This window comes from Mytilus galloprovincialis, chromosome 10, assembly GCF_965363235.1.
Source record: "Mytilus galloprovincialis chromosome 10, xbMytGall1.hap1.1, whole genome shotgun sequence".
In the NCBI taxonomy this organism is placed as follows: Eukaryota; Metazoa; Mollusca; class Bivalvia; order Mytilida; family Mytilidae; genus Mytilus; species Mytilus galloprovincialis.
The window spans coordinates 3,862,026-3,883,843 of record NC_134847.1 but is presented as its reverse complement, the minus strand read 5'-3'; the positions used below and the strand labels follow the sequence as shown (position 1 = coordinate 3,883,843).

The 21,818-nt window shown below is 33.6% G+C and overlaps 1 protein-coding gene across 2 annotated transcripts in view; it reads right to left on the bottom strand.

Annotated features, from left to right (window-relative positions):
- The window catches only part of LOC143049672 (kinetochore protein NDC80 homolog), a 79,044-nt gene extending 60,699 nt beyond the window's left edge, over nucleotides 1-18,345 (bottom strand). For both annotated transcript variants that reach the window (XM_076223317.1, XM_076223316.1), the window contains exons 1-2: nucleotides 18,250-18,345; nucleotides 17,100-17,186 (exon numbers count right to left, since the gene is read on the bottom strand). The gene's annotated coding sequence lies outside the window, so the exon portion shown is untranslated. The remainder of the gene's footprint in view (nucleotides 1-17,099; nucleotides 17,187-18,249) is intronic.
- Nucleotides 18,346-21,818: the final 3,473 nt, after the last annotated feature.

The following is a 21,818-nucleotide window of genomic DNA, read 5'->3' as shown; positions in this document are numbered from 1 at the left end:
CACTTACATGTGCTAGCAATGAGCTGCAAACTTCCCCACATGCACAAGCTGTAAGCTGCTTATCAATATTTTCTTATTTAGTGTTCTGATAAAAGACCTAAGTTACTAAGCTGTCTTATTCTTAGTACATGTACTGTGCTGGTCTGTGTTATAGTACTAGCACTTACATGTGCTGGGAATGAGTTGCAAACTTACACCACAAGCACAAGAAAAAAGTTGGTCTTCAATATTTTTCTTTTAAAACTTTCATTTAAGTATTAAGTCCATAAGCTGTCTTATTCTTAGTACATGTAGTGTGCTGGTCTGTGTAATAGTACTAGCACTTACATGTGCTTGGGATAGGGTGCTTACCTGGACTGCTTGCACAAGATAGCTGCTATCTTATATTTTTTTCCTTTTTCAATGTTTTGACTTCAGTCATTAAGCTGCCTTATTCTTAGTACATGTACTGTGCTGGTCTGTGTTATAGTACTAGCACTTACATGTGCTAGCAATGGGCTGCAAACTTCCCCACATGCACAAGCTGTAAGCTGCTTATCAATATTTTCTTATTTAGTGTTCTGATAAAAGACCTAAGTTACTAAGCTGTCTTATTCTTAGTACATGTACTGTACTGGTCTGTGTTATAGTACTAGCACTTACATGTGCTGGGAATAAGCTGCTATCAGAAGCTGTTGCAAAAGAAGAAATCTGATCTTTAATTTATCACATTTTCCATTTTTTCTATTTACTATTTTGTTAGTCTCTAAGCTATCTTATTCTTAGTACATGTAATGTGCTGGTCTGTGTAATAGTACTAGCACTTACATGTGCTTGGGATATGGTGCTTACTTGGACTGCTGGCACAAGATAGCTGCTATCTTATATTTTTTTCCTCTTTCAATGTTTTGACTTCAGTCATTAAGCTGCCTTATTCTTAGTACATGTACTGTGCTGGTCTGTGTTATAGTACTAGCACTTACATGTGCTAGCAATGAGTTGCGAACTTACACCTCATGCACAAGAAGAAAGATGGTCTGCAATATTTTTCTTTTAAATTTTTCATTTAAATATTAAGTCCATAAGCTGTCTTATTCTTAGTACATGTACTGTGCTGGTCTATGTTATAGTACTAGCACTTACATGTGCTAGCAATGAGCTGCAAACTTTCCCACATGCACAAGCTGTAAGCTGCTTATCAATATTTTCTTATTTAGTGTTCTGATAAAAGACCTAAGTTACTAAGCTGTCTTATTCTTAGTACATGTACTGTGCTGGTCTGTGTTATAGTACTAGCACTTACATGTGCTGGGAATAAGCTGCTATCAGAAGCTGTTGCAAAAGAAGAAATCTGATCTTTAATTTATCACATTTTGCATTTTTTCTATTTACTATTTTGTTAGTCTCTATGCTATCTTATTCTTAGTTCATGTAATGTGCTGGTCTGTGTAATAGTACTAGCACTTACATGTGCTTCGGATAGGGTGCTTACTTGGACTGCTCGCACAAGATAGCTGCTATCTTATATTTTTTTCCTTTTTCAATGTTTTGACTTAAGTCATTAAGCTGCCTTATTCTTAGTACATGTACTGTGCTGGTCTGTGTTATAGTACTAGCACTTACATGTGCTAGCAATGGGCTGCAATTCCCACATGCACAAGCTGTAAGCTGCTTATCAATATTTTCTTATTTAGTGTTCTGATAAAAGACCTAAGTTACTAAGCTGTCTTATTCTTAGTACATGTACTGTGCTGGTCTGTGTTATAGTACTAGCACATACATGTGCTGGGAATAAGCTGCTATCAGAAGCTGTTGCATAAGAAGAAATCTGATCTTTAATTTATCACATTTTCCATTTTTTCTATTTACAATTTTGTTAGCACTTACATGTGCTAGCAATGAGCTGCAAACTTACACCTCATGCACAAGAAGAAAGATGGTCTGCAATATTTTTCTTTTAAATTTTTCATTTAAATATTAAGTCCATAAGCTGTCTTATTCTTAGTACATGTACTGTGCTGGTCTGTGTTAGAGTACTAGCACTTACATGTGCTGGGAATAAGCTGCTATCAGAAGCTGTTGCAAAAGGAAAAATCTGATCTTTAATTTATCACATTTTACTATTTACTATTTTGTTAGTCTCTAAGCTATCTTATTCTTAGTACATGTAATGGGCTGGTCTGTGTAATAGTACTAGCACTTACATGTGCTTCGGATAGGGTGTTTACCTGGACTGCTCGCACAAGAAAGCTGCTATCTTATATTTTTTTCCTTTTTCAATGTTTTGACTTAAGTCATTAAGCTGCCTTATTCTTAGTACATGTACTGTGCTGGTCTGTGTTATAGTACTAGCACTTACATGTGCTAGCAATGAGTTGCGAACTTACACCACATGCACAAGAAGAAAGTTGGTCTTCAATATTTTTCTTTTAAATTTTTCATTTAATTATTAAGTCCATAAGCTGTCCTATTCTTAATACATGTACCGTGCTGGTCTGTGTTATAGTACTAGCACTTACATGTGCTAGCAATGAGCTGCAAACTTCCCCACATGCACAAGCTGTAAGCTGCTTATCAATATTTTCTTATTTAGTGTTCTGATAAAAGACCTAAGTTACTAAGCTGTCTTATTCTTAGTACATGTACTGTGCTGGTCTGTGTTATAGTACTAGCACTTACATGTGCTGGGAATAAGCTGCTATCAGAAGCTGTTGCAAAAGAAGAAATCTGATCTTTAATTTATCACATTTTCCACTTTTTCTATTTACAATTTTGTTAGTCTCTAAGCTATCTTATTCTTAGTACATGTAATGTGCTGGTCTGTGTAATAGTACTAGCACTTACATGTGCTTGGGATAGGGTGCTTACTTGGACTGCTCGCACAAGATAGCTGCTATCTTATATTTTTTTCCTTTTTCAATGTTTTGACTTAAGTCATTAAGCTGCCTTATTCTTAGTAAATGTACTGTGCTGGTCTGTGTTATAGTACTAGCACTTACATGTGCTAGCAATGAGCTGCAAACTTCCCCACATGCACAAGCTGTAAGCTGCTTATCAATATTTTCTTATTTAGTGTTTTGATAAAAGACCTAAGTTACTAAGCTGTCTTATTCTACGTACATGTACTGTGCTGGTCTGTGTTATAGTACTAGCACTTACATGTGCTGGGAATGAGTTGCGAACTTACACCACAAGCACAAGAAAAAAGTTGGTCTTCAATATTTTTCTTTTAAAACTTTCATTTAATTATTAAGTCCATAAGCTGTCTTATTCTTAGTACATGCACTGTGCTGGTCTGTGTTATAGTACTAGCACTTACATGTGCTGGGAATAAGCTGCTATCAGAAGCTGTTGCAAAAGAAGAAATCTGATCTTTAATTTATCACATTTTCCATTTTCTCTATTTACTATTTGGTTAGTCTCAAAGCTATCTTATTCTTAGTACATGTAATGTGCTGGTCTGTGTAATAGTACTAGCACTTACATGTGCTTCGGATAGGGTGTTTACCTGGACTGCTCGCACAACAAAGCTGCTATCTTATATTTTTTTCCTTTTTCAATGTTTTGACTTAAGTCATTAAGCTGCCTTATTCTTAGTACATGTACTGTGCTGGTCTGTGTTATAGTACTAGCACTTACATGTGCTAGCAATGAGTTGCGAACTTACACCACATGCACAAGAAGAAAGTTGGTCTTCAATATTTTTCTTTTAAATTTTTCATTTAATTATTATGTCCATAAGGTGTCCTATTCTTAGTACATGTACCGTGCTGGTCTGTGTTATAGTACTAGCACTTACATGTGCTAGCAATGAGCTGCAAACTTCCCCACATGCACAAGCTGTAAGCTGCTTATCAATATTTTCTTATTTAGTTCTGATAAAAGACCTAAGTTACTAAGCTGTCTTATTCTTAGTACATGTACTGTGCTAGTCTGTGTTATAGTACTAGCACTTACATGTGCTGGGAATGAGTTGCGAACTTACACCACAAGCACAAGAAAAAAGTTGGTCTTCAATATTTTTCTTTTAAAACTTTTATTGAAGTATTAAGTCCAAAAGCTGTCTTATTCTTAGTACATGTACTGTGCTGGTCTGTGTTATAGTACTACCACTTACATGTGCTGGGAATAAGCTGCTATCTGAAGCTATATGCAAAAGAAGAAATCTGATCTTTAATTTATCACATTTTCCTTTTTTTTTCTATTTAGTATTTTGTTAGTCTCTAAGCTATCTTATTCTTAGCACATGTACTGTGCTGGTCTGTGTTATAGAATTAGCACTTACATGTGCTTCGGATAGGGTGTTTACCTGGACTGCTCGCACAAGAAAGCTGCTATCTTATATTTTTTTCCTTTTTCAATGTTTTGACTTAAGTCATTAAGCTGCCTTATTCTTAGTACATGTAATGTGCTGGTCTGTGTTATAGTACTAGCACTTACATGTGCTAGCAATGAGTTGCGAACTTACACCTCATGCACAAGAAGAAAGTTGGTCTGCAATATTTCCTTTAAATTTTTCATTTAAATATTAAGTCCATAAGCTGTCCTATTCTTAGTACATGTACTGTGTTGGTCTGTGTTATAGTACTAGCACTTACATGTGCTAGCAATGAGCTGCAAACTTCCCCACATGCACAAGCTGTAAGCTGCTTATCAATATTTTCTTATTTAGTGTTCTGATAAAAGACCTAAGTTACTAAGCTGTCTTATTCTTAGTACATGTACTGTGCTGGTCTGTGTTATAGTACTAGCACTTACATGTGCTGGGAATGAGTTGCGAACTTACACCACAAGCACAAGAAAAAAGTTGGTCTTCAATATTTTTCTTTTAAAACTTTCATTTAAGTATTAAGTCCATAAGCTGTCTTATTCTTAGTACATGTACTGTGCTGGTCTGTGTTATAGTACTAGCACTTACATGTGCTGGGAATAAGCTGCTATCAGAAGCTGTTGCAAAAGAAGAAATCTGATCTTTAATTTATCACATTTTCCATTTTCTCTATTTACTATTTGGTTAGTCTTTAAGCTATCTTATTCTTAGTACATGTAATGTGCTGGTCTGTGTAATAGTACTAGCACTTACATGTGCTTCGGATAGGGTGTTTACCTGGACTGCTCGCACAAGAAAGCTGCTATCTTATATTTTTTTCCTTTTTCAATGTTTTGACTTAAGTCATTAAGCTGCCTTATTCTTAGTACATGTACTGTGCTGGTCTGTGTTATAGTACTAGCACTTACATGTGCTAGCAATGAGTTGCGAACTTACACCACATGCACAAGAAGAAAGTTGGTCTTCAATATTTTTCTTTTAAATTTTTCATTTAATTATTAAGTCCATAAGCTGTCCTATTCTTACTACATGTACCGTGCTGGTCTGTGTTATAGTACTAGCACTTACATGTGCTAGCAATGAGCTGCAAACTTCCCCACATGCACAAGCTGTAAGCTGCTTATCAATATTTTCTTATTTAGTGTTCTGATAAAAGACCTAAGTTACTAAGCTGTCTTATTCTTAGTACATGTACTGTGCTGGTCTGTGTTATAGTACTAGCACTTACATGTGCTGGGAATGAGTTGCGAACTTACACCACAAGCACAAGAAAAAAGTTGGTCTTCAATATTTTTCTTTTAAAACTTTCATTTAAGTATTAAGTCCATAAGCTGTCTTATTCTTACTACATGTACCGTGCTGGTCTGTGTTATAGTACTAGCACTTACATGTGCTAGCAATGAGCTACAAACTTCCCCACATGCACAAGCAGTAAGCTGCTTATCAGTATTTTCTGATCTAGTGTTCTTATAAAAGACGTAAGTTACTAAGCTGTCTTATTCTTAGTACATGTACTGTGCTGGTCTGTGTTATAGTACTAGCACTTACATGTGCTATCAATGAGCTGCAAACTTCCCCACATGCACAAGCTGTAAGCTGCTTATCAATATTTTCTGATTTAGTGTTCTGATAAAAGACCTTAGTTACTTAGCTGTCTTATTCTTAGTACTTAGGACTGCTTTCCTGTATTTTTTCCTTTTTCAATGTTTAATTATTATGTCCATAAGCTGTCCTATTCTTAGTACATGTACTGTGCTGGTCTGTGTTATAGTACTAGCACTTACATGTGCTAGCAATGAGCTGCAAACTTCCCCACATGCACAAGCTGTAAGCTGCTTATCAATATTTTCTTATTAAGTGTTCTGATAAAAGACCTAAGTTACCAATCTGTCTTATTCTTAGTACATGTGCTGTGCTGGTCTGTGTTATAGTACTAGCACTTACAAGTGCTAGCAATGAGTTGCGAACTTACACCACAAGCACAAGAAAAAAGTTGGTCTTCAATATTTTTTTTTAAATTTTTTAATTTAAATAGTAAGTCCATAAGCTGTCTTATTCTTAGTACATGTACTGTGCTGGTCTGTGTTATAGTACTAGCACTTACATGTGCTAGCAATGAGTTGCAAACTTACACCACATGCACAAGAAGTAAGCTGTCTTCAATATTTTTCCCTTTTCAAATTTTCGTTTAAAGACCTTAGTCACTAAGCTGTCTTATTCGTAGTACATGTACTGTGTTGGTCTGTGTTATAGTATTAGTACTAAAGTGTGCTGGGATTAAGCTGCTATCTTAAGCTATATGCAAAAGAAGAAATCTGATCTTTAATTTATCACATTTTCCTTTTTTTTTCTATTTTCTATTTTGTTAGTCTCTAATCTATCTTATTCTTTGTACATGTACTGTGCTGGTCTGTGTAATAGTACTAGCATTTACATGTGCTAGCAATGAGCTGCAAACTTCCCCACATGCACAAGCTGTAAGCTGCTTATCAATATTTTCTTATTAAGTGTTCTGATAAAAGACCTAAGTTACCAATCTGTCTTATTCTTAGTACATGTGCTGTGCTGGTCTGTGTTATAGTACTAGCACTTACAAGTGCTAGCAATGAGTTGCGAACTTACACCACAAGCACAAGAAAAAAGTTGGTCTTCAATATTTTTTTTTAAATTTTTTAATTTAAATAGTAAGTCCATAAGCTGTCTTATTCTTAGTACATGTACTGTGCTGGTCTGTGTTATAGTACTAGCACTTACATGTGCTAGCAATGAGTTGCAAACTTACACCACATGCACAAGAAGTAAGCTGTCTTCAATATTTTTCCCTTTTCAAATTTTCGTTTAAAGACCTTAGTCACTAAGCTGTCTTATTCGTAGTACATGTACTGTGTTGGTCTGTGTTATAGTATTAGTACTTAAGTGTGCTGGGATTAAGCTGCTATCTTAAGCTATATGCAAAAGAAGAAATCTGATCTTTAATTTATCACATTTTCCTTTTTTTTTCTATTTTCTATTTTGTTAGTCTCTAATCTATCTTATTCTTTGTACATGTACTGTGCTGGTCTGTGTAATAGTACTAGCATTTACATGTGCTAGCAATGAGCTGCAAACTTACACCACATTTACAAAAAGTAAGCTGTCTTCAATATTTTTTCTATTTCAAATTTTCGTTTAAAGACCTTAGTCACTAAGTTATCTTATTCTTAGTACATGTACTGTGCTGGTCTGTGTTATAGTACTAGCACTTACATGTGCTGGGAATAAGCTGCTATCTGAAGCTATATGCAAAAGAAGAAATCTGATCTTTAATTTATCACATTTTCCTTTTTTTTTCTATTTAGTATTTTGTTAGTCTCTAAGCTATCTTATTCTTAGCACATGTACTGTGCTGGTCTGTGTTATAGAATTAGCACTTACATGTGCTTGGGATAAGGTGTTTACTTAAACTGTTTGCAAAAGATAGCTACTATTTTATATTTTCCTTATTTCAATGTTTTGATACAAGGCAAAAGTAAACCATGTTGTCTTATTCTTAGTACATGTACTGTGCTGGTCTGTGTAATAGTACTAGCATTTACATGTGCTAGCAATGAGCTGCAAACTTACACCACATTTACAAGAAGTAAGCTGTCTTCAATATTTTTCCTATTTCAAATTTTCGTTTAAAGACCTTAGTCACTAAGCTATCTTATTCTTAGTACATGTACTTTGCTGGTCTGTGTTATAGTACTAGCACTTACATGTGCTGGGAATAAGCTGCTATCTGAAGCTATATGCAAAAGAAGAAATCTGATCTTTAATTTTTCACATTTTCCTTCTTTCTATTTACTATTTTCTTAGTCTCTAAGCTGTTTTATTCCTAGTACATGTACTGTGCTGGTCTGTGTTATAGTATTAGCACTGACATGTGCTTGGGATAAGGTACTTACTTAAACTGCTAGCAAAATATAGCTGCTATTTAATATTTTCCTTATTTTAATGTTTTGATACAAGGCTTATTAAGTAAACCAAGTTGTCTTATTCTTAGTACCTGTACTGTGCTGGTCTGTGTTATAGTATTAGCACTTACATGTGCTAGCAATGAGTTGCAAACTTACACCACATGCACAAGAAGTAAGCTGTCTTCAATATTTTTCCCTTTTCAAATTTTCATTTAAAGACCTTAGTCACTAAGCTGTCATATTCGTAGTACATGTACTGTGTTGGTCTGTGTTATAGTATTAGTACTTAAGTGTGCTGGGATTAAGCTGCTATCTGAAGCTATATGCAAAAGAAGAAATCTGATCTTTAATTACTCACATTTTCCTTTTTTTTTCTATTTTCTACTTTGTTAGTCTCGAAGCTATCTTATTCTTAGCACATGTACTGTGCTGGTCTGTGTTATAGTATTAGCACTTACATGTGCTTGGGATAAGGTGTTTACTTAAACTGTTTGCAAAAGATAGCTACTATTTTATATTTTCCTTATTTCAATGTTTTGATACAAGGCAAAAGTAAACCAAGTGGTCTTATTCTTTGTACATGTACTGTGCTGGTCTGTGTAATAGTACTAGCATTTACATGTGCTAGCAATGAGCTGCAAACTTACACCACATTTACAAAAAGTAAGCTGTCTTCAAAATTTTTCTTTCAAATTTTCGTTTAAAGACCTTAGTCACTAAGCTATCTTATTCTTAGTACATGTACTGTGCTGGTCTGTGTTATAGTACTAGCACTTACATGTGCTGCTATCTGAAGCTATATGCAAAAGAAGAAATCTGATCTTTAATTTATCACATTTTCCCTTTTTTTTCTATTTAGTATTTTGTTAGTCTCTAAGCTATCTTATTCTTAGCACATGTACTGTGCTGGTCTGTGTTATAGAATTAGCACTTACATGTGCTTGGGATAAGGTGTTTACTTAAACTGTTTGCAAAAGATAGCTACTATTTTATATTTTCCTTATTTCAATGTTTTGATACAAGGCAAAAGTAAACCATGTTGTCTTATTCTTAGTACATGTACTGTGCTGGTCTGTGTAATAGTACTAGCATTTACATGTGCTAGCAATGAGCTGCAAACTTACACCACATTTACAAGAAGTAAGCTGTCTTCAATATTTTTCCTATTTCAAATTTTCGTTTAAAGACCTTAGTCACTAAGCTATCTTATTCTTAGTACATGTACTGTGCTGGTCTGTGTTATAGTACTAGCACTTACATGTGCTGGGAATAAGCTGCTATCTGAAGCTATATGCAAAAGAAGAAATCTGATCTTTAATTTTTCACATTTTCCTTCTTTCTATTTACTATTTTCTTAGTCTCTAAGCTGTTTTATTCTTAGTACATGTACTGTGCTGGTCTGTGTTATAGTATTAGCACTTACATGTGCTGGGAACAAGGTGCTTACTTAAACTGCTAGCAAAATATAGCTGCTATTTAATATTTTCCTTATTTTAAATGTTTTGATACAAGGCTTATTAAGTAAACCAAGTTGTCTCATTCTTAGTGCATGTACTGTGCTGGTCTGTGTTATAGTATTAGCACTTACATGTGCTAGCAATGAGCTGCAAACTTACACCACATTCACAAGAAGTACGCTGTCTTCAATATTTTTCCTATTTCAAATTTTCGTTTAAAGACCTTAGTCACTAAGCTATCTTATTCTTAGTACATGTACTGTGCTGGTCTGTGTTATAGTATTAGCACTTACATGTGCTTGGGATAAGGTGCTTACTTAAACTGCTAGCAAAATATAGCTGCTATTTAATATTTTCCTTATTTTAATGTTTTGATACAAGGCTTATTAAGTAAACCAAGTGGTCTTATTCTTAGTACATGTACTGTGCTGGTCTGTGTTATAGTACTAGCACTTACATGTGCTAGCAATGAGCTGCAAACTTACACCACATTCACAAGAAGTAAGCTGTCTTCAATATTTTTCCTATTTCAAATTTTCGTTTAAAGACCTTAGTCACTAAGCTATCTTATTCTTAGTACATGTACTGTGCTGGTCTGTGTTATAGTATTAGCACTTACATGTGCTTGGGATAAGGTGCTTACTTAAACTGCTAGCAAAATATAGCTGCTATTTAATATTTTCCTTATTTTAATGTTTTGATACAAGGCTTATTAAGTAAACCAAGTTGTCTTATTCTTAGTACCTGTACTGTGCTGGTCTGTGTTATAGTATTAGCACTTACATGTGCTTGGGATAAGGTGCTTACTTAAACTGCTTGCAAAATATATATCTGCTATTTTATATTTTCCTTGTTTCAATATTTTGATACAACGCTTAAGTTAACCAAGTTGTCTTATTCTTAGTACATGTACTGTGCTTGTCTGTGTTATAGTACCAGCACTTACATGTTCTAGCAATGAGCTGCAAACTTACACAACTTGCCAAAGAAGTGAGCTGTTTCATTATTTTTCCTTTTTCAAATTTTCTTTTAAAGACCTTATTCATTAAGTTGTCTTATTCTTAGTACATGTACTGTGCTGGTCTGTGTAATAGTACTAGCACTTACATGTGCTGGGAATAAGCTGCTATCTGAAGCTATATGCAAAAGAAGAAATCTGATCTTTAATTACTCACATTTCCTTTTTTTTCTATTTACTATTTTGTTAGTCTCTAAGCTATCTTATTCTTAGTACATGTACTGTTCTGGTCTGTGTTATATTATTTAATAGCACTTACATATGCTTGGAATAAGGTGCTTACTTTAACTTCTTGCAAAAGATAGCTGCTATTTAATATTTTCCCTATTTCAATGTTTTGATACAAGGTAAAAGTAAACCAAGCTGTCTTATTCTTAGTACATGTACTGTGCTGGTCTGTGTTATAGTATTAGCACTTACATGTGCTAGCAATGAGCTGCAAACTTACACCATATTCACAAGAAGTAAGCTGTCTTCAATATTTTTCCTATTTCAAATTTTTGTAATAAAGACCTTAGCCACTAAGCTATCTTATTCTTAGTACATGTACTGTGCTGGTCTGTAAAATTGAGAATGGAAATGGGGAATGTGTCAAAGAGACAACAACCCGCCCAAACAAAAAATAAAAAACAACAGCAGAGGGTCACCAACAGGTCTTCAATGTAGCGAGAAATTCCCGCACCCGGAGGCGTCCTTCAGCTGGCCCCTAAACAAATATATACTAGTCCAGTGATAATGAACGCCATACTAATTTCCAAATTGTACACAAGAAACTAAAATTAAAATAATACAAGACTAACAAAGGCCAGAGGCTCCTGACTTGGGACAGGCGCAAAAATGCGGCGGGGTTAAACATGTTTGTGAGATCTCAACCCTCCCCCTATACCTCTAACCAATGTAGTAAAGTAAACGCATAACAATACGCACATTAAAATTCAGTTCAAGAGAAATCCGAGTCTGATGTCAGAAGATGTAACCAAAGAAAATAAACAAAATGACAATAATACATAAATAACAACAGACTACTAGCAGTTAACTGACATGCCAGCTCCAGACTTCAACTAAACTGACTGAAAGATTATGATTTCATCATATGAACATCAGGCACAATCCTTCCCGTTAGGGGTTTAGTATCATACCATCATAACATATATGAGAAGAACATAACCCATGTCATGCCAACAACTGTTTTTAGAATAAATGTGTTTAGTTCCGATGCAAAGACCTTATCAGTGACTCAATATTAACGCCAAAATATGCAATCTTTAATGACTTGACAACAGTATCGTAATTATATCCCTTCTTAATAAGTCTATTCAAAGGTTTTGTAAGTTTCTGAGGTGAATACTGACACCTTTGTGCTTTATAAAGAATATTACCATAAACAAGAGGCTCTCAAGAGCCTGAATCGCTCACCTTAATTCTTTTGGTTAAATCTCTCATCAATGATTATTTTGGCTTATCAATTTATTTAAATGTTTTTTGGATCGTCCTATTTTCTTCAAAAGCCAAAAAAAATAATAATTTTCTCCTATGTTCTATTTTAGCCATAGTAGCTATGTTTCTTGACATACAAGGAAATAAAATATAAAATTTATACTAGATACTCTGAAACTCATTTAGCCTAAGTTTGGCTGAAATTGATACAGCAGTTTCAAAGGAGAAGATTTTTTAAAGTAAGTCAACATGATGAACAAATTGTGAAAAAAAGTCTTTAAAGGGCTATAACTCCTTAAGGGGTCAATTGACAATTTTGGTCAAATTGACTTAATTGAAGATCTTACTTTGCTGAACATTATTGCTGTTTACAGTTTATTTCTATCTATAATTATATTCAAGATAATAAACAAAAACAGCAAAATTTCCTTAAAATTATCAATTCAGGGGCAGCAACCCAACAACAGGTTGTCTGATTCATCTGAAAATTTCAGGGCAGATAGATCTTGACCTGATAAACAATATAACCCAATGTCAGATTTGCTCTAAATGCTTTGGTTTTTGAGTTATAAGCCAAAAACTGCATTTGACCCCTATGTTCTATTTTTAGCAATGGCGACCATGTTTGTTGATAGATCATAACTTCGGATACAATTTACAAACTAGATACCCTAAGGAACATTCAGTTAAAGTTTGGAAGTATTTGGCCCAGTAGTTTCATAGGAGAAGAATTTTGTAAAAGATTTCTAAGATTTACGAAAAATGGTTAAAAATTGACTATAAAGGGCAATAACTCCTAAAGGGGTCAACTGACCATTTCCGTCATGTTGACTTATTTGTAAATCTTACTTTGCTGAACATTATTGCTGTGTACAGTTTATCTCTATCTTTAATAATATTCAAGATAATAACCAAAAACAGCAAAATTTCCTTAAAATTATCAATTCAGGGACAGCAACCCAACAACAGGTTGTCTGATTCATCTGAAAATTTCAGGGCAGATAGATCTTGACCTGATAAACAATATAACCCCGGTCAGATTTGCTCTAAATGCTTTGGTTTTTGAGTTATAAGCCAAAAACTGCATTTGACCCCTATGTTCTATTTTTAGCACTGGCGACCATGTTTGTTGATAGATCATAACTTCGGATACAATTTACAAACTAGATACCCTAAGGAACATTCAGTTAAAGTTTGGAAGTATTTTGCCCAGTAGTTTCAGAGGAGAAGATTTTTGTAAAAGATTACTAAGATTTACGAAAAATGGTTAAAAATCGACTATAAAGGGCAATAACTCCTAAAGGGGTCAACTGACCATTTCCGTCATGTTGACTTATTTGTAAATCTTACTTTGCTGAACATTATTCCTGTTTACAGTTTATCTCTATCTATAATAATATTCAAGATAATAACCAAATTCAGCAAAATTTCCTTAAAATTACCAATTCAGGGGCAGCAACCCAACAATGGGTTGTCTGATTCATCTGAAAATTTCAGGGCAGATAGATCTTGACCTGATAAACAATATTACCCCATGTCAGATTTGCTCTAAATGCTTTGGTTTTTGAGTTATTAGCCAAAAACTGCATTTAACCCATATGTTCTATTTTTAGCAATGGCGACCATGTTTGTTGATAGATCAAAACTTCGGATACAATTTATAAATTAGATACCCTAAGGAACATTCAGTTAAAGTTTGAAAGTATTTGGCCCAGTAGTTTCAGAGGAGAAGATTTTTGAAATAGTTTACGACGACAGACGACGACAGACGACGGACGCCAAGTGATGGCATAAGCTCACTTGTCCCTTCGGGACAGGTGAGCTAAAAATTGGATGTGAAATACCTGAATACCTGTTATAGTATTAGCACTTACATGTGCTTGGAATAAGGTGCTTACTTAAACTGCTTGAAAAAGATAGCTGCTATTTAATATTTTCCCTATTTCAATATTTTGATACACAGCTTAAGGTAACCAAGCTGTCTAATTCTTAGTACATGTACTGTGCTGGTTTGTGTTATAGTACTAGCACTTACATGTGCTTGGGATAAGCTGCTATCAGAAGCTGTTGCAAAGGAAGAAATATGATCTCTTACTTTTCCCTTTTTCCTTTCTATCTGATTAACTATTTTCTTAGTTTCTTAGCTATCTTATCCTTAGTACATGTACTGTGCTGGTCGGTGTTGTGGTATTAGCACTTACATGTGCATGGGATATCAAAAGATAGCTACTATTTTATATATTTATCTTTTTTAATATTTAAATAAAATAAATATGTCACCAAGCTGTCTTATTCTTAGGACAAATTCAAATTCAAATATATTTTATTGCTAATCAAAGCGCCCACAAGGAGCAGAACAATCAACATTAATTACATACAAATGATTACAAGTGATTCAATATGATTAACACACAATGTTATAAAAACATGTACTGTGTTATATTACTAGCACTTACATGTGCTGGGAATAAGGTGCTATCTGAAGCTACATGCAAAAGGTGAAATCTGATCTTATTTTACTTTTCCCTTTCTTTCTAATTGATTTTTTCTGATCACTAAGCTGGCTTATTCTTAGTACATGTACTGTGCTGGTCTGTGTTATAGTACTAGCACTTACATGTGCTAGCAATGAGCTGCAAAGTTACAACACATGCAAAAGAAGAAAACTGCTCTTCAATATTTTCTAATTTTTTTTTTTGAAAGACAGAAGTCAATAAGCTGTCTAATTCTTAGTACATGTACTGTGCTGGTCTGTGTTATAGTACTAGCACTTACATGTGCTTGGGATAAGGTGCTTACTTGAAGTTCTCGCAAAATATAGCTGCTACACATGTGTATTTTATATTTTTCCTTTTCAATGTTTTAATGAGAGACTTAAGTTACAAAGCTGTCTTATTCTTAGTACATGTACTGTGCTGGTCTGCAATGAGCTGCAAACTTACACCACATACATGTGTACACAAGAAATAAGCTGCTCTTTTTAATATTTTATTTTTTTGCAATTTCTTGATTTAAGACCTACATTTTGTCACTAAGTCACTAAGCTACATGTATCTTCTTAAAACATCTTGTTGATGTGTTGAAGACTTTTTGGTTGTTTTCTGCTCTTGTTTTGGGTTAGTGTATTTTTGACTAATTCCCCATTTTACATTCTCAATTTTATGTTAGTTTTCTCACTTATCTTATGATGTAAAAAATGGAATCATGAGGTTCAGATTTTAAAGAAATTTAAATCCCAAAATCCCTAAATTTGAAAAATAGAATTCCCGGATCCAGATAGGATCAATTACAAAATCTCTAGTTTAAAAACGCCAGACTCTGAAGGCCCCTCTAGGATCAATAATTAATTTTGATGAAAAATTGTATGACACTGAAGTTGAGGTTTTATTTCATTATTTTCTAATTGCCCCAAGATTTCTTAAGTTCTTTTTACAAAAATTTTGACCATGTTGACACGATCATGATTTGAAAGAGAAGTATTGAAACAAAAATGGTGTAGCATAAATTTTGTTGATATTATGTCTGAAATTACTGTAGAAGTGAAAGAAATGGAAGAGGAAATAATCATAAATGTAAATCATAAAGGAAAAGGGACCTTGAATACAGCCAATCAAGAATATTGAAGGGTTTACTTTAAAAAAAAAAAATATACAAGAAGTTAAGTCACTGAACCATAAAATTATATATACAATGTATATAACGTATTGGTATGCGTTTAATTTTCTACATTGGCTAGAGGTATAGGGGGAGGGTTGAGATCTCACAAACATGTTTAACCCCGCCGCATTTTTGCCCCTGTCCCAAGTCAGGAGCCTCTGGCCTTTGTTAGTCTTGTATTATTTTAATTTTAGTTTCTTGTGTACAATTTGGAAATTAGTATGGCGTTCATTATCACTGGACAAGTATATATTTGTTTAGGGGCCAGCTGAATGACGCCTTCGGGTGCTACATTGAAGACCTGTTGGTGACCCTCTGCTGTTGTTTTTTATTTGGTCGGGTTGTTGTCTCTTTGACACATTCCCCATTTCCATTCTCAATTTTATTATAAAATCTTAATCATTGTGAAAGGAAAAATGTCTACCATGTAGTTAAGAAGAAAAATAAAGAAACTGCAGAAGGCCAACATTGGCTGAAACATCTTTTGGTTTATTACTACAATAATGTAATATATATATGCATGTTCCCTATTGGAATTTTTGAAACAAGGACATGAAAACGAGGTCAAGGACATTGGAATTATGACATACAGAAACTTAGCTACACAAAGTTTGAAGCATTATATATAGTCTTCTAATCTACATTATACCTTCTGAAATTCAAAGTTTTACACAAATAATCATCACCATGTCTCCCATACTGCAACTTTCTTTACACATGTTACAGTAGACAATAAAAAAAAATCTATTATTTATAGTATGGGGTCATTTTGAATTTCCGGTGAAATTTTGATTAACATGATAAATTTGCATTTTTACCATGTTTACTCATGGAATATTTTAAAACAGATTAAATTGTTTAGCATGTCATGCATGTTTAGGTTGTAATTTTGTTATATGAACCATTGTCATTTTCCATAACATGATTTAATCAAAATGTTTTATTAACATCATGAACATGATTAATATGATTAAACCTTAAGAAAATTATATAGATAACTTTCAAATTTGTACAATGTATGTTTTCAGCTGTCACACCATACATGCAAAACTTGTCAAGTCATAAACATGATAAAAGATACAATTTTTCAATGATGTCTTTCATGATGACATCAAGGGTCATTTGTTGTAACTCATTCTCAATATAATGAAGTCGAATAAACAAATAAATTTGGACAAATTCAGCATTTTTCCACACAGCTTTGGTTTGTAAAATATTTTTTTTGAAAAAACGCAATTTGATATGAAATAAATAGAAACAAACTTTCTGTGATGAATACTCACTTATTCCATGCACTGTAGAACTATATCTGTCTGTACATGTATTTGTTTTGGGGTAGTTCTGTACCAGACTGTGGTATCTTTTTTATTCTGTGACAAAAAGTGAAATTTGTATAACTAATATAAATTAATTGATTCTTAATTTAAGTGTATCTTCATCATGATCTTCCCAAACCGAACAGTTGGTAAGAAATCAGATATAAAACTGTTTGAGGAAATAATGAGTTCTACTGACATGAAAAAATGTATACAATTATTTGGAGGGTACGTTATTCCAAGGATTTGTATAGTCTTACTATACAAATAATTGGTTATACCTCAATTCAGGTATATTTACCATTTTACATACAGTAAGATACACCAATTGAGGTAATAGTTTTTATCCCTAAAAAAATATGTCAGCATAATTACCACAACAAGCTACAATGTACATTTGTATGATGACCATTTAGTCATGTTAGTGATGACATGTAATTGATTCTGACACATTATGCATCAATTTGTTAGAGAAACATAAAAACTAAAATAACTCTACTTTCTGAATTTCAATTTCTAAATTCCCGTCTTATAAAATGTTATAAAATCAGATATTTATACCCACATGTCTCATGTTTTTGACTGATAATCGAATGCAAAATAACGTTATCACTAGTTATAACTTATATATTAATTTCATTGTCTCATTGGTTTTCATAATATTTAGTGTAAGAATGCAAATGTGACTTCACAATTAAAGTTGAAAAGGCATGCATAGTAGGATTTCATACGAAAACACGTCCATATATATACAAAATAAACAGCACTTTGTCATGTTTGTCTTTTGTTGGAATCATAATTTACACTAGTCATGCTAGTCTTGTAAATAAACGTGGGTGCAATTTAATTTAGGTACCTTCACATTACATGAAAGCGGGTAGATTTTACCAGAATTAAGGGGCATTAAGGATAATTCATCAACTGAATGTTAATTGTTATTCCTGAGCTAATGAATGGGTGTTGGTCAGTTGATATTCGAATAATTTATTGAATTAAAAGGGTCACCTATTTCGGTCAATGAAGCTGCGACGAGCACTGCAATTTCCTATCTATCATGTGCATAAGTGATATGATCAAAAATGGTATTTATCTGTGTTAAATCAATCTTATAACTTACGTATAAACAGAAATCTGTTGATGATTTTCAAAAAAGGCGCTATACTAAAAATAACAATAAACATGTAAAGTTCAGAATGTATGACGGATATTTTAATTTCCGGAAATAGCCCACAGATTATATTTTTAAATAGTACATATATTTTCGCTACCGTGCTGTATAGTGTACGATCTGCGATCCTTGCTTGGGAGAAGATCATTAAACTCTCATTGATATAATACATAGAATTTAAATTATTATTCTAATTCTAGAAATAATTGTATAACGAATTTTCAAATCATGGCCTAGTATGGGGAAAACATGTGATTTTATTGGTAGTTCTTTTGACTTGAGAAGAACAGGTTTTACTTTAGATACTGTTATTTAATATCAATATTATAAGTAAGTAATTAAGTAAAATTTATATTGATTCGGCATATTGACAAACATATTACAACACCGAATATAAAAACATATCGGCGGCAATAACAAATAAAACCGGCCGTAGCACAGCATGCAAATAACTTGAATAGTAATTCATAAAACAGCACCACATTTAACTCTAGCATATACATGTAGCTTGCTAATATCTCTAAATTCTAAAACATTGCAGCTAAAAAATTTTTTTTTTAAATTTAAAATGATTAAAACTTCAACATGTTCAACTCTTGGCACGAATTATTAAAACGTAAATTTTAGTTGCAATGCAAGGTGTTAATGCAGCATAAAGAGCACAAATAACTGTGACACAAATTACCTACAGGCAGAGCGAAAACAGTCTGTTCCTCTCCATGACCGTAACTAGCCTCTTTTCAGAGTGAGGCCAAATATATTTGCCGAGCGTAGCGAGGCGAAAAATTTTTGGCAAAGCTCTGAGAAAAATAACGCAAAATCGTGCATTCTGAGCGTTTCCCAGACTATCCTTGCATTGAAACGGCTTAATTAATTTTTGGCTAATTTTTTTCGCTATTTCTTTTTCAACAATATTCTGGTCCCAAAGCAAAAACATAGATTCATTGTAATTTAAGGTTCTAGATACAACATTAAAAGACCGATATGTATGATAAAGCAAAAATTGTAATTCTGATAATTATTAAATACCGGATCTGTCTGTCTGTTCTTGTCTTGTATTGTGCTTAGACTTTGGTGATTTTTTTATGACTAGATCTAAATATAGTGACAATGCAGTATTATAATTTCAGTACTAGTTCTGCTTAAGTCCACACTAGGGACAATTCTTCACCTTGTTTTACGGTATTAATGATTCTCTCAAAGTATTGTTGAAGACTCTCCAGCAATTATCAAGATGAAGAACAGGATCAAAATCTTTGACTATTGATCATTTGTATTTTTTCTATGCATTGACTTTGTGTGCGATTAGGTCCTCTGAAAGTGTACCCCATATTCCTTTATTTTCTCAACACGACTTAATGCGGCAAGTTTAACCCTTCAATGTAAAAGGTCATATATGGCAATACCTTGTTGTTGTTTTTTTTTCCAAGTTATTTGATACCGGGTAATAGGTGACCTTACTTAATTCAAACCATGTCAGCTATCTAGTTTTAATTACAAAAAAAACTATTTCGTATTCTTTGATATCAATTATCCATGCAGAAAGGACCATTTTTTTGTGTCCAGTAGCATCGTATATTTTAAAAATATTTTCTCGCACAATGTCTGGACATCGGTGGACATGCAACATTGGAAACCACGTTTGCAAATGAAAATCAACACTCAGACTATAGTCATAAAGTAGGACAATAAATGAACAAAAGACAAACTCGGGACACAGAAGTACAAACAATTGACCATCAACTCTGAAAACTAAAAGGAAAATAGAAACATGGATAACCAAAAAAAAAACATGCAGGGGCGACACCAAAGAGTGCAGAAAGACACTTTCCGTGAAAAACAATTATATATGAAAACAATCTTTTGTTGCACGTTTTTTTTTGGGGGGGAGGGGGATTTCTAACATGATGCATTTTCCTCATTTGCCTCAATGTAGTTATGGCCCTGCAAAAACAAAATTCACATTTGTAGAAATGAGTGTGGCAAAAATACACCAGAATGACCCTAGCGGTCATACAATGTAAAACTCACCATGTTCCTCGATCATTTCTCGTTTTTTATATAGATAAGACGTTCCCGTTTGAATGGTTTAACACTAGTATCTTTGTGGACCTATATAGCTTATTGTTCGGTTTGAGCCAAGGCTCCGCGTTGAAGACCGCACATTGACCTATTTGGATGGAGAGTTGTCTCATTGGCACTCACTCCGCATCTTCCTATATCTATGAGTCTATCACAAGCATGACAAGTCTGTTAACCCAGGCGGATTGCTGGACTCCCATTATTGAGAAATGGCCGGTAAAGTGTTTTAAAACGACTTAATTTACTTTATTTGTATTTTATTAAAGATGTGTATTTATTTGTATTCTAATCTACGAATGAGAAGAGATTTGAAAAGCCGGAAAACACTAAATCGACCTCTGCTTGTCGACTTTTACCATGCTTTTTAAGTTTTCAACAGACTTCCGTTAGAAAAAAACATTTTCATAAAATGAATTGTTTTCCATTTTTCATTTCGGGGCCTTTATAGCTGACTATGCAGTACGTATTTTGCACATAGTTGAAGGTCCTATGGTGACTATAGTTGTTTATTTCGGTTTCATTTGGTTTCTGACTGTTTATGACGTCTTTACACTAAAATAAGCCATTTGATGTTGGATGTTTACTGATTGATGATTTAGTCTAAGATGCATGATTTTTTTATTAGTTGTTAATAGCTTTGAACTAGCTGTCAGTAACTGCGAGTACTCTCAGATATGTACTTAGTGTCTTTTTTCTTGTTGGGTTGTACAACTACCCGGCCTCGTCCACTTGTATTTGTAGTATTTGTATTTTTCCGATGTAGTCGGTATAGTTTCGGTTTGTGCCCTTTGAACTTAAGGAAGCTTAACTATGGCAACAGAATACGCATGCTCGAAAATCCTTTCTGTGATTGGACAAAATACTGTCATGGTGGGTGATTTGGTCGTGTTTGAAAAAACGTATCGTTAATTATATCGTGATGGAAAGCAAGTGAAAAACTATAAATATTTGAACTGGATCTTGACAAAGATTTATATTTTTTATTAAAATACTGGTTTCTTCAATAGCTCTTTGCATCCGTGACAGCTGTTTATTCGGGACAATTATATAATTTTTAATGTAAACTTTGTTATACGAACGTACATGACTTTTAGAACGCACCTACTCATGTGAGATTTCCGTGGGGTTTTGGTGAATGTGTAAGACATAATAGTGTCCTGTGAAAACGTGTCCATGTGGACAGTTTTTCATAGAATTTTGGTATTCAATAATGTCCATTGCCATGGAATAGTGTCCCTTCAAATGGACAGATTTTTACTGCAAAAGAAATGAAATAGTGTCCACCAACAGGACCAATGGGCTATGGTACATGATAAATATACGTCGGATATCTTTTTTTAAAGATAGTTCTTGTTATCCATCTGATGAGTTAAGCCTTTATCAACTGTTTTTTTTATAGTTCGTTCTTATATTGTACTTAACACCACTGTCCCAGG